General features: G+C 51.8%; 1 long non-coding RNA gene across 1 annotated transcript; it reads left to right on the forward strand.

The window, feature by feature from the left end:
* The first annotated feature begins 602 nt into the window (after positions 1–602).
* Positions 603–5,410, forward strand: LOC109379920 (uncharacterized). The gene is made up of 3 exons (XR_002123307.1): positions 603–764; positions 2,028–2,203; positions 5,078–5,410. It is a non-coding gene; the product is annotated as an uncharacterized LOC109379920 (long non-coding RNA).
* The last annotated feature ends 7,203 nt before the right edge of the window (positions 5,411–12,613 follow it).

Here is a 12,613-nt window from a genome sequence, read left to right on the forward strand (position 1 = left end):
TGAACTGTGAACTCTGTCTTCTCAACTCAGTGAGCCCAATGGACTCTGTTTGGTTTTGTCTTTCTCCACTGGTTTGGAACTCTGTCCAGGACGTGAGCTGGAACCATCACAGGGCTCACCTCCTTTGCTTCCCTTCCCTAAGGGACACTGTTCTGCACCCTCCAAAGTCTGAGAACTTTTCATTTATCTAAATATTTAATTATTTAAGACAAGAGGATAAATTCAGTCAGCTCATGACCAGAGCAAAAATCTCCAGAAGGATATTTTAAAGCTATAGAAAACAGGGCGGGGAAAAAAATGGACCAAGTAGAGATTAAATGCAAAGAGCACAAAATAAATGACTAATAAACATTTGTTGGGTTAGAAATGAACCAGTCACTGACTAAAGTCCATTTAAAATTTTTTACTGGGAGAAATACCCCTGCTACAACAGGGTGAGACGGAAGCACACCCATACTAGAGATATCTCAACATTTCTGACCACATCGCAGCAAGAGTCTATTGAAGCCAACCAGTCACAATCATAAGGAAAAGATGAGTTAAGATGCTGAAACTACCATAAAGGAGATGAAGACATAGGGTGCTCATTTCTAGGAAAAAGGGGGAAGTAGGATAGCAGAGAATCATGACTTTGGGATAAAGTCCTTCAGGGAAAATAGAAACCTACACTTCGGAATGAGACCATGAATCACAAAATCTGACCAGAAGTCACAGTGCATTGTGGAAAAGAGCTGGTTCAAGAGATAAGAGAGAGCAACGAAATTGTAAGTCTGCTCTTTCATTAGCCCAGGAATACCAATAGGTGGTAAACCTACTGTCCCTTCTTTCTCCCATACCCATGACAGACAGCACTAATCAACTAGGGCTCTCGCATCATGGAGCCCAGAGGCTGCCTTCAGCCATCTCTACACTGCATCAGAGGCAGCCTCTACTAATCGATCCTGGTTGGCTCTGAAGTTGAAGCCAATTTTCCTTACCAGTTTTGGACACTTGTATGCCATTTTTGTGGCAATCTTGATGGCATGGTGGTGGGAAAAGAAATGCAAATATAAATCTCTAGGTAATTAAGCCTACCTATGTAGAGCCTCCAGTACTTAATAAGTAGACATAACATTTACACACATTTACATAAATATTTACTTGTGCATATATAATATTTTTATAACTAAAAGCCTGTTAGGATCACGTGAGGTAAAGGTAAGAGACTGCTCTGAAAAATAAGGCTCTGAACTTCAGGTTCAACATCACGAGGCCTTTGTCATCGGTCTCTCTGGTGTTCTGCTAAGATGCACAAAATCTGTGACCCATCTTTCTGGACTTCTGGTGACATTTGGTGTCTTCTCCACGTCTAGTCCCCCACACAGCTGTACATAGGGTGACCAGCTGTTCTATTCCTGGTTCTCCCATGTCTACCAGCATGCTCTCTCGCCATTCTATTTCCCTCCTCCCCCACAACACTTTTGTACCAAAGCAGAGATGGCGTAGTCTGTGCAGGCTGCTATAATAAAACACCACAGACTGTGTGGCTTAAAAACAACACAATTTTATTTCTCGCAGTTCTGGATGCTGAAAGGCCAAGATCAAGGTGACAGCACTGTCGCATTCTCTAGGGAGAGCCCTCTTCCTAGTTCACAGGCTACATGTACCTTCTCTCTGTGTCCTCTCTGATGACAGGGGCTAGGGAGCTCTCCGGAGCCTCTTCTACAGAAAAAAATACATACTCCTGACCATTTCCTCCAAGGCCCCTTCCTGTTTCCCCGCAAGACCCAATCCCCACCTCATCTCTCTCTCTCTGCACCCCTTTTTTTACAAACACACACACCTCGAAGGGCAAGGACTGTGGCCCCCAGGTCCTAGCCCAGAAAAGGTACTTGGTGACGTTGGATGCATACGCAAATGAGGGAACAAATAAATGAATTGCCGTAGAGTGATTGAGTGCTCCTAGTTTAACAGTTCTCCTCCAGGTGGTGACTCGGGGCTGACAGTCCCTCCTCCTTCTGTGTCTCTGGCCTTTCCTGGATCCTCAGAGTCCTCGCCACCCAGCCAGCAGATGAAGAAAGAGAAAGAGAGAGGAAAAGTGCATGGGAGTGTGCAGGGCAGCACAACAATACTGTCATGAATCAGGCAGCAGCCCCTGACTGCAGGGAAAGCTGGAAGCCTGACATCACGGAAGTCGGACTGGGGAGGCACACAGCAGGCTCTGGTAAGGCCCTAAAATCTTCCGTCAACACCCAACTCTCCAAAGTTCATCAAAAGCCTTTCGACATGTCACCTGAGTGGACTCTTTTCTTGTCACCCTTGCCCACTCCTTTTCAGGGCTCCAGCCCATCATTCTCTGCATCTTGACACTTTCCCATGCAAATCTGGTCTCCTCTTTAGAATAAAGGGGGGGGGCGGGCAGGAAGAGGGCAGCCATGAGACCAGGGCAGGGACTGTGCTCCCTCTGGCGCTTTGCTCCCAACACCGCCAAGCCAGAGGCTGGGCACACGGGGAAGCTGTCTGTAGCTGCCCTCACACCAAGGTCCAGATGTGTCTAGACCGCATCACCAGACTGGCTGTGTCCGAGGAGATCCGGGTTTTACCGCCCATTTTCTCCAAGGGGAGGTTGGCTGGCGCCCTCTGTGCGTGCCCTGCCAGCCCAGCTGGTAGGGGGAGTGGAGGGACTGAAATTTCACTTTCCCAGAAACAGCAGATTCAGCAGCTGTGGCTGCTACAGGAGACAGAGATCTGCACCGGCTTGATTTCTCTCGGCCTTTATCGCCATACAAAGAGCAGGAGCTATTACACCCTGTCCGATGGCCAAGGACTCACCTCGTCTGGCATGGGTGAAATGATACCCCAGCCTCTAGAGTCACTAGACGCCTCCTTCCCCTAATGCTCACGTTGCCTGGCTCCTCACTGCCCTGCCCCAGGACAGCTGTTCCCAGCCGGGACAGATCCTTTCCCTGCCACCTGGACTCCCAGAGAACCAAGTCCCTTCACAAAACCCTGCCAGGCTGGGACCAGGTTTGGACCCCACAGGGAAGGCTAGGACAGGGAACAACATGTTTGGAGACTGAAGCCCCACCTCCGCGTTTGCCTGAGCTTTAAGAAGCAGGGTGGGGGGCAGGGGTGCTGCTTTTCCTCTGGCTCCTTCCTTCCTCTCACCCTGGAGCCCCTGGGGAGTTGGAGCAGCTGCTGAGAAGGAGGCAGCTGAGCGGGATGGAGAATTGCTGCCTTCGGGAGGGAGGTCCTGTCTCCAAACTTGGAATTCCTGTGCCAATGTTAAAAAGGCAAGGCTCCAGTAAGCGCTGACCCAGAACTTCCCAGAAGTCCTCCTCCGAGGCCTGGTTGGGACCCTGAGGCTGGATGAAAAAGGGTGGGAAATTAGAAAAATGGGCTGGAAGGAAGTGCTGCTGAACACCATCTGTCCACAGCTGGCCTCCTGCCCCCAGGACCTCATCTCGCCCTGGGGCTGGGCGCTGGTGCCTACTGCTGGACAGTGCACGTGTTGTGTCCAGCTCACCTTTGCCCCAGCCCCTCCCCACTCGGGTCATCCGCCCTTCCCCTGGGTCCCCACCAGTGTCTCCCCGCAGCCTGAGAAAGGACCCTCAGCTCACCTGGGTCGGAGACATCCTCCTTCTTACACCCCCAGTCGAGGATCCACCGGGTCTATCAGGGTAACACACTTACCAAGTCCCCCTGAAAGTCCTGGATATTTTTCCTGCCTTCATTCCTTGGACAAGCCCTCCCTGAGCACCTGATGCATGCACAGCCCCATGCCCAGCTCTGGATGTAAAACCTGACCAGCATCCCTTCTCTGCCCTCCGCACGCTCTGAAGCTCATAGAGAAAGGAGATAAGCAAAAAAAAAAATCATGACAACGACAAGGTCGTGGTCAACACTTTTTGAGCACCTACTATGAGCCAGACCCTGTTCATAGGCACTACCATATAAAAAGAATATGACCCAGCCCCTAGGAGAGAAAAAGAAAGCAGCACGCAGTTTCTCTCTCTCTGCTGCAACTTCACCCCAAGAAACCACTGAGAGCAACAGCCCCCTGCTCCAGACCTTGCAGGGGGTTCACCTGGCAGGTGAATCGAGGACACATTTTCAGATGGATGGGGATTTGCAGGAGGTGTTGCTGGTACCTTATCCACGTCGTTAAACATAGAAGGTTTCTTACTGCAAGTGCTTGACACGCTCCCCCAGCGCATCTCCTCAGGCTCCAGGAGCTAACTGAGGTCTCCTGGCCCCAAGTAGGGCAGGCCAGCAGTGATAGAGGGGAGTCGGTGGCTAAATGCCCCAGCTTTCCCCCGACCCCGTGGCAGTGGGGGCAACTGGGAGGTGTGCTCCACATGGTCGTCTGGAAGTCCCCAGCAGGGTCGTTGTGCCCCAGTTATCCGAAGCAACAGTTTGCTTGTTAACACACCCTGTACTGGCTTCCTCCCCTTCCCTAGTTCGCTCCTGACTCCCAGCCAGTGCTTCCTCCCACGGTGACCACTTGCTCTGGAATCCTCCTTTCAAGAGCTGCTTTGGGACCAGCCCAGCCTAAAGCATCACTCCAAGCCATGTCCATGACCTGGTCCACACTCACAAGTTCCTGCTTGCATCACTCCCCACCCTCCAGAGCCCTCTGCCCCAGTTGGCCACATCCTCCTCCTCCAACGCACCAAGGGCACTGCCCCCACCTTGGCCCGTGGCACGGATGCAACCTGTAATCTCCATCTCAACCCGTCCCAGCGTCACACCCAAATGCTGCTCAGAAGAACTCTTTATTTCCACCAAGGCAAATTCTAGTTCTGTCTCTTCCACAAAGCCATTCCAGCCACTCCTGAAAAATGCTGAGGAATACATAATTTCTTTACTTCTGCAATCTTTTCTCAAGGAAGAGAAAAGGATGGATTCAGGAGAGGGTGAGAAGTGGAAAGAGGGAAAGAGAAGGAGGAAGGGAGAGGAGGGGAAGGGAGGGGAGAAGTCAGGGACCACTCTCAGCCTAAAATGATTGGTTATCAGTGAAAAAAATGAATAATTCTTCCTTTTTTTAGTTATAAATTTTGCCTCATGTGAAACAAACTTTTCTTTGCTATTTCTTCAGGCTTCCATAAAGATCCATGTTATTTGTGGAGACTGACAACACCAAGACCACAAAAACGGGGTCAGCTCTTTGCTATGCCAAATCTTAAAATGGAAGTTGAAGTCTTTCTTTTAACCCAGAAACAGAGGCCCCCATTTGGGCCCTTTCCAAAGCATCTAATGACTTAACTATCCAGATGTCAGAAGAGGACACGGCAACAGCCACCCTGGGCCCATGTCCGTGCTTCTCAGGCCAGAACTGGCGATGCCCCTGCACCCAGCCCCATGGTCCCAGCCCTCTGCCACCTCATCCCCAGTCTGACAAGCCACCCTAATGGATTGACCGTGGCCTTTGCTGGAGGGGCTAAATATAAAACTTTGCTGCACTCCTCTTGTCAAAGTTAAAAGCTTTTCATGTCTGTGTTAATGTTTTTTTTTTCTGTCTGCCGGCTCCAGTGACAGATGCGACATCTTGTGCTGAGTAACTGGAGAGTGAATGGCTGGCAGGGGCTGAGGAGGTAGGAGTCATTTATCTCAGAGAATTTAAGCAGGACGACATGGCTGGGAACAAGGGGGAAGGGGGGGGAGGGGGCGAGGCTGTCACCTGATTACTAATTCCAAGATTTCTCCTGCGAGAGAAAGGAGGAGTGAGCAAAGATGAAGGGAACAAAAAGCAAATCAATAAACAGGTTAGCGTCTGCGTCATTATTAACTCTCTGTCAGCACCCCATTGAAGCAATCGCTCCAGGCGGCCTCGGATTTAATGGTCAGTGCAATAGATTTACTGTAAATGTTATCAGAGGCAGGGGCGGGGGCAGGGGGCGCGGGGAGGCCTTCATTGACAAATCATTGGATTGCGCCTGGATGCATGGAGCCATTTCTGAACGTGCATAAATAACCCAGAGCTTAGGTCCCGGTGGCAGTTCCTGCCTCTTATTTAAATGCTGCCCCCCACCTTCCCCTGCATTCTTCACTTTCAGAGTGTTCCAGCAACCAGGTTCCCTCTACATCTTCCCAAGGGCCTTCTGAGTTGGCCTTTGGCAAGCCTGGAAAAGGCCAGGTAGCAAGTCTGCCTCAAGGCCCTCTGGGATCCGAGGAGAGTCAGAGAGCCGGGACTGAGCCCAGGCCCCAGACAGCCGGCCACGGGTCCTGGGGCTGCACTCAGGCAGGTGAGAGGCCTCTGAAAGTTCATTCCTACAGGAAGCATGCTCTGAGCTCAGGGTCTAGGGGCTGGGATGCCTTCCTGAACTCCCTCCAGATCACTCTGCAGTCCCTGATTCCTCTAATCCTCCCACTTCCTGTACTGATTAACAGCAAATGCTTTAGACCCCAAAGCTGGTGGGTGGGCTTTTGACCAAGTCCATCCATCAGAATACAAGTTACTGTATTGCCAGGAACCTATGGCAGAACAGGAATCCAGGAGCAGTTAGAGACAGTAGGCAGAGAACTCATTAAGGCAGCCTGCTGTTTTCAAGAGCAAGGCCACTGTGTACAGTTGTTCAGACTGTGCACTGAGCAAGTCTGAGGGTTATCATTCATGTTACTATCTGTGTAAATGGTACTCTCTGGAGTTGTGCAGCATGCAAATTCCATAGGCACATGCAGCAGTCCTAACAAAGAGACAGCGCCCCAGTGAGCAGTGGAGGGTAGTGCCACCCACAGACGTGAACAATGAGAGAGCCCTTCCAGTAGATTCCAGCTAGAATCAGAGGGGACAACCAGGCAGCCAGGCATGGGTGGTCTAAACAATTGGGAGGGTTTTAAAAGACCCTAAGAACTTGGACCACTTAGAAGAGAAGTGTTTCTGCCAACACTTGGATGAGAAAAACCCTGTGAGCACGGCCAGCTCAAAGAATGCAGACTTCGCTTTCGTTACCCTGACCATAGTCTTTCAAACCAAGCATGTAGGCTCAAGGTCTAGCACAAGAATTTTGTTCCCCTGATGGGGACGAAAAGCTTAAACGCAAAAACGTCCTACACTCTGGGACACTGAGATTGTTCCTGGGTCAGAAGCAGAACACTTGCCATCAGGGCTCTCAAAAATAACACAAAGAGATGGAGTCAAGGAGGGGGCTCACTCAAGACCACCACCCCCCCATCCTTCAGATAAGGCCTGTCTTGGCTCGGGTTCCCCTATAGAAGCCCTAAGACAAGGGCTTGGGAAAGAGGTTGCTTATCAGGGAGGGGAACCAACGAAGCAAAAGTGAGGGAGATAAACCCATGACAGACATGTCACTGGGCAAGTTGCTGCTGTGGGAAACTGGGGTGCAGTCCCAGTGGGGCCTCTGGAAACCATGTGGAACGTGCCTCAGAGTCACTAGGAGAAGGGCAGGTTGAGGATTGCGCCCAGGGTGTTATCTCCCCCACACTTTAAATTGGCTCCTGATGGAGGCTGAGCAGGTCCCTTTGGTACCAGAGAGAACCCTCAGGCATGGAAAAAGAAAGGCATAGAGCTTAGGAGATGAAGGGAACTGTCTACAGCCGCAGGTGGCCTCTGGGAGGCCCAGAAGATACAAGGCAGGACATCAGTAACATCTTCTGTAGGCTCTGATCTCAGCGTCTCCTAGCCGGCCTGACTGCCTGCCCCATTCTTCTCTTTTAGAAAAATCAAGTGCCTTAGAAAAACACGTCTCTGTTCAGGGGTCCCAGCTGCCATCTACCATGGAAAGAGCCAGGTGAATCTATGAGTAGAATTGGAGTTGAATGACCCCTGAGGACTTTGCACTAAGCTTACACCAAGGAAGATCCTTTGTCCAGGGCTGTCCCACCTTGGCAGGTTTGGTGACACCTGTCCTCCTTAAATGGGGGTACCCTGAAGGTTGCTTACCTTGGTTCAGGCATCAATTCAAATAGAGACTGCAGCCAAGAAATCACGAGAAGGCTGACTCAGAAGAGGGGCCGTGGGAGTTAGGGAAGATCACCAAGAGCAAAGATGTGTCATTAGAGACCAAGGCTAAGGTCATCCAGACCCTCATAGTCCCAATCACTATGTACGGATGCGGAAGTTGGACAGTGAAGAAGGCTGATGGGGAAAAAAATGGACTCATTTGAAATGCAATGCTGGAGAAGAGCCCTACGGATACCCTGGAGCTCCAGAAAGATGAACAAGTGGGTCCTAGAGTACATTAAGCCCAAAACATCGCTGGAGGCAAAAATGACAAAACCGAAGCTGTCCTACTGCGGGCATATCATAAGAAGGCAGGGTTCTTTGGAGAAAACAATAATACTGGGGAAAATAGAAGACAACAGGGAAAGAGAAAGACCAGATATGAGATGGAATGACACCATATAAGAAACCACAGGCCTGAGTCCACAGGAGCTGAGCAGGGCTGTTGAGGACAGGACACTGTGGATGTCACTCATTCATAGGGTCACCAGGAGTTGGAGCCCACTCAATGGCACATGACCCACACCCTGATGGCTGATTTTTATTTTACTCCAGGATATTCTCGGTGGCTGGTGGAGAGGACAAATTCCTAATTACATATGCAGAGCTTTACCAGTTTTAAAATGGTGCCATTTTCGTTGCACAGTCACCTTGAGAGGTTAGCATCACAATCCACATTTACTTAATAAACACACCGAGGTGATTTATGGCAGGGCCCATCCCAGGGGCCTTCAACGGGAAGCTGGTGGCATCCTAAAGCTGCTCCCAGGATGAAAGTCCCCTGCAGAACTGGACAATGAAAGTCACGCCCTGAGATGGCTATCACCCAAGATGTACCCCTCCGGGTTTGGGGTGGTGGTGGCTTCCCCCTGTTGCTAATCTCCAGGAGACCTCACAATTCCCTGTTGAGTGTCTCAGCTCACCCCTCGGTGTAGCCCATTCCCTATTTAAACACCCTAGAGGGGTTTTGAACCAGAGGCTTAGAAATACCTAATAGGGTATTTCTATTTCTCGGTCTGGCCCATGGCTGATCCAAAACACTATCTAAAACATTACCCCTGCTCCAACATCTACTATCCCCTTGTCTGCTTTCTTTGTTCTCTTTAGCAACAACTACTCTCCAATACACTATATAGTTTTCTCTCGTCGTTACCTCCTCCACTAAACGAGTGCCCAGAGTTTCCTCTTCTTGCTCACTGCTGTATCCCTGGTGCCTTAAGCAGTCCCTGGCACACAGACGGTGCTCAGTGAATATCTGTCAGAGCCTCTGGCCACTCCGTTTCAGACCCAGACATGGGCCTGGGGGGCCTAATGTGCGGATTCCCAGCTGCCCCTCCATCTCCAGCCTGAATCCCATGCCCAGCCCCAGTCACCCACCGTCAGTGTCCTCACTAGCCATCTGTGTGTCGGACCAGTGAGGCTGAGTGAGCAGTCACAAACCAGGCACTTGCTGGTCTCACGGGCGACACCAGCGGCCTTGGCAACCCTGCACTGAAGGAGACACACAGAACCTTAGAGAGCATGAGACGGGGAGAGGCAAATTGGAGCTGCTGGGCGCCAGGCGTGTCTGCCTGTGTGTGTCTGGTGTGCGTGGTGTGTGTGTGTGACATGGGTATGTTTGTTTGGCCCCAACACATGGAAGTACCTGCAACTCATAAAAAGAATCACAAGGGGACTCCACTAGGATATCCCTCCCTGCTGAGGACAAAACTGGGGCCCCAAGACACCCCCAAATTGTTCAGTGAGAACTGGAGCATCCAAGGCTGTCATTCTGGGCTGAAGCCCCCAAGGGAGCTATTCCTTGAAACAGACTGGGGTAACTACACTCCTGGGGGGAGGGATGGGTCCTATAGATAGAGGGCGGGTGGGGGTCCCTGGAGAGTGGTGGGAAGTCACACAGGGGACCTAGAAGAAGAGGGCTCTCTGGAAGAGAGGCAAGCCCAAGGAGGCCCATGAGAGAGGCACTTCTCAGGGCTTTCCTGGGCTCGGTAAACAGCCGTACTTCGTTAACTACTTTTGTGCCCCCGTTTAGGGGGAATTCCTCTAAGGGGCCTGGCCCTGCAGCACAGAAAGTGGGCAATACCACCCAGGCTTGCAGTGGTGTGAAGTGCAAAGAGGGGTGCCAGTGAGGAAGTGCAGCCTCCCCACAGCCCCCTCTGCTGGCACCTGGGCCCGAGCATCCTTTGGAAGGGATGGTGTCCAGGGGGCAGCCAGCATCAGATGAAGAGCTGGGATGGGCAGCGAAGGAGCCGTGACAGACGGACGACTTGGGCAAGAGACACTGTAGTCCTAAGTCTTGGCTGGCATACAGGGGTAGGCGGTGGCCTTCCCGGGGACGGTGAGCCAGACGGCAGTGCCAGAGTGCTGGACAAGGTGACCTCCCCCAGCTGGCACTGGGCTCCTTATGAGCCCGTAGCCCCCGCCAGCCTCCTAGCCTGAGTGGGGCAGGGGCTGAGCCAGGCCATCCATGGGGGATGTGCCAAACAATTACTTTCCTTATTGAATATCTGATTAATTATTCAGGAGGCAAATCAATTATTCATATCTCATTTAAGCGAGGGGGGAAAAGCCACTGCCCCTTGACAGAAGCCGCTCAGCACCTCCAAAGGCCCTGGGGACTGAGTCATCAGCGGGAGAAATTGTCACAGCAGGAAGGCAGCACTGCCACGCTGCTGCAGCTACCTCGGTCCTCCTCCTGCCCACACCGTCACGTGTGTGCGCACGTATCTGATCACGCACACACACACAAAGCACCCACCGGGTGCCAACCAGGTACAGTGGTAGAAACAGTAAGTGAGATGGTCCCATAAATGCATAGATATATATCCGACACTATGAAACCAGGGAAAGCATGTGTGATCACACTCAGGAAGAAGCCAGTTCCTCCGCCCCTCAAGGCAGGTCCCAGATAGGAAATGACACATGAGTTAAGATGTGACAGAGCAGGGCAGAGAAGCTAGGGAAGGGCATGCCAGGCTGAAGGAACTGCAGGGAGCCAACGTGCAGAGGCGTAAAAGGGCACACGCAGCTCCGGGTGCAGTCATGATCCAGTATAGCTAGATGAGAGGCTGGTGGAGAGAGACAGAGCAGTGAGCAGAGACTGGATGACCAAGGACTTGGGTTTACCCAGGGGAAAGCCGCTGAAGGTGTGGGGATGCCTGGAGGAACGCCATTGCTGAAACGGGTATCACACAGTGTAGAGGGCTCAGAGGTCCGCTGGAGGCAAGAGGGTCCCGCTACGCGCGCGCACACACACACACACACACACGTGTGTGCTCGCACACACATGCACACACGTACACACGTGTACACGCATGCACATACACACACACGCACACACATACACACATACATATACACACATGCGCACACATACACACATGTGTGTGCACGCACATACACACACATACACACAAATATACACACACATATACACACATATACACACATACATATACACACACGTGCGCGCGCACACATACACGCATGCGCACACACGCACACATACACACACATGCGCGCGTGCGCACACACACAGATACACACACACATATACACACACAAATATACACACGTGCGCGCGCGCACGCACACACACACACATACACACACACACACACACAGACACATACCGCCTTTCTCCAGGGTTCCCCTGGGCAAGGAGTGCTGCTAGGGATCACCTCAGCTGCAGGCATGAACCACAAGGCTTTTGCAAGTGACAGAACCTTGGCCATTGACCCGTCAGAGATTTCCCAGTTGAAGGGGGTGGATTGGGTTGGGTTGGGGTAGGGGTCTCCAGAGAATCTTAGACTTTCAGCGCAGGGAGTGGGACTTACCAACCACTTTTTACAGATGGAGAGAGTGAGACCCAGAGAGGGGAGCTGACTGACCCTTGGTCACCCACAGCCAGGACCAGGACTTGGGCCCGCAGCTCTCAGGCCCAGCAGTAGCAGTGCAGGCTGGGCAGGGGTGGCGGGGTGGTTGTGTGGCTGCCTGTCCCGCCTCAGTCCAAGCTTTCCCAGAGGCCTTCGGGTGGGGCTCTGCCCAGGTACCTCTGCAGAAAGGTCTGAGCAGGGGGCTGGCACTGACGGCCTCTGCACTCCGCTCCTGACCCTTCTGTCTTCCTGTCTGTCTTCCTGTTTCTTTGTCTATTACTCACTCCTGTGACGCGTGTATGTGTGTGCCTGTGTCTCTCTCCCTCTCTCTCCCTCTCTCTCTTTCTCTGTCTCTCCCCGTCTCCAACCCCCAACTCACAGCGTCTTTGTCTCTCACCCACTCTCTCTCTTCCCACTTCCTCTCTCTATTATTCCATCTTTTCCTCTGTCTCTATCTACTACCCATCTTTGCCTCTCTGTCTTTGTCTCTCTCCCATCCTCTACTTATTTCCCTCTCTTTCTTTTCTCTCCTCTCACTTTCCTCTTTCTTCTTCTTTCTCTCCATCCCGAGGCCTGTCCATCCCTGGGACCCCGCCCTTTCCTTCCCCCAGCCCCTCAGCCTGACCAGACCCCAGCACCCCACCCCCACTAATCAAATCTGCAACCTGATTCAATTACACCGAGCAAAACGCAGACGTGTAACCTTGTTAATATCACGTTTATTAGAGGGAGGGGAGGAGAAAATTAAGATAGACTTCGTGTTGCTGCTAATTAGAAAAATTGAGACTTTACATCT

This window comes from Hipposideros armiger, unplaced genomic scaffold (genome assembly GCF_001890085.2).
Source record: "Hipposideros armiger isolate ML-2016 unplaced genomic scaffold, ASM189008v1 scaffold_31, whole genome shotgun sequence".
NCBI classification, from domain to species: Eukaryota; Metazoa; Chordata; class Mammalia; order Chiroptera; family Hipposideridae; genus Hipposideros; species Hipposideros armiger.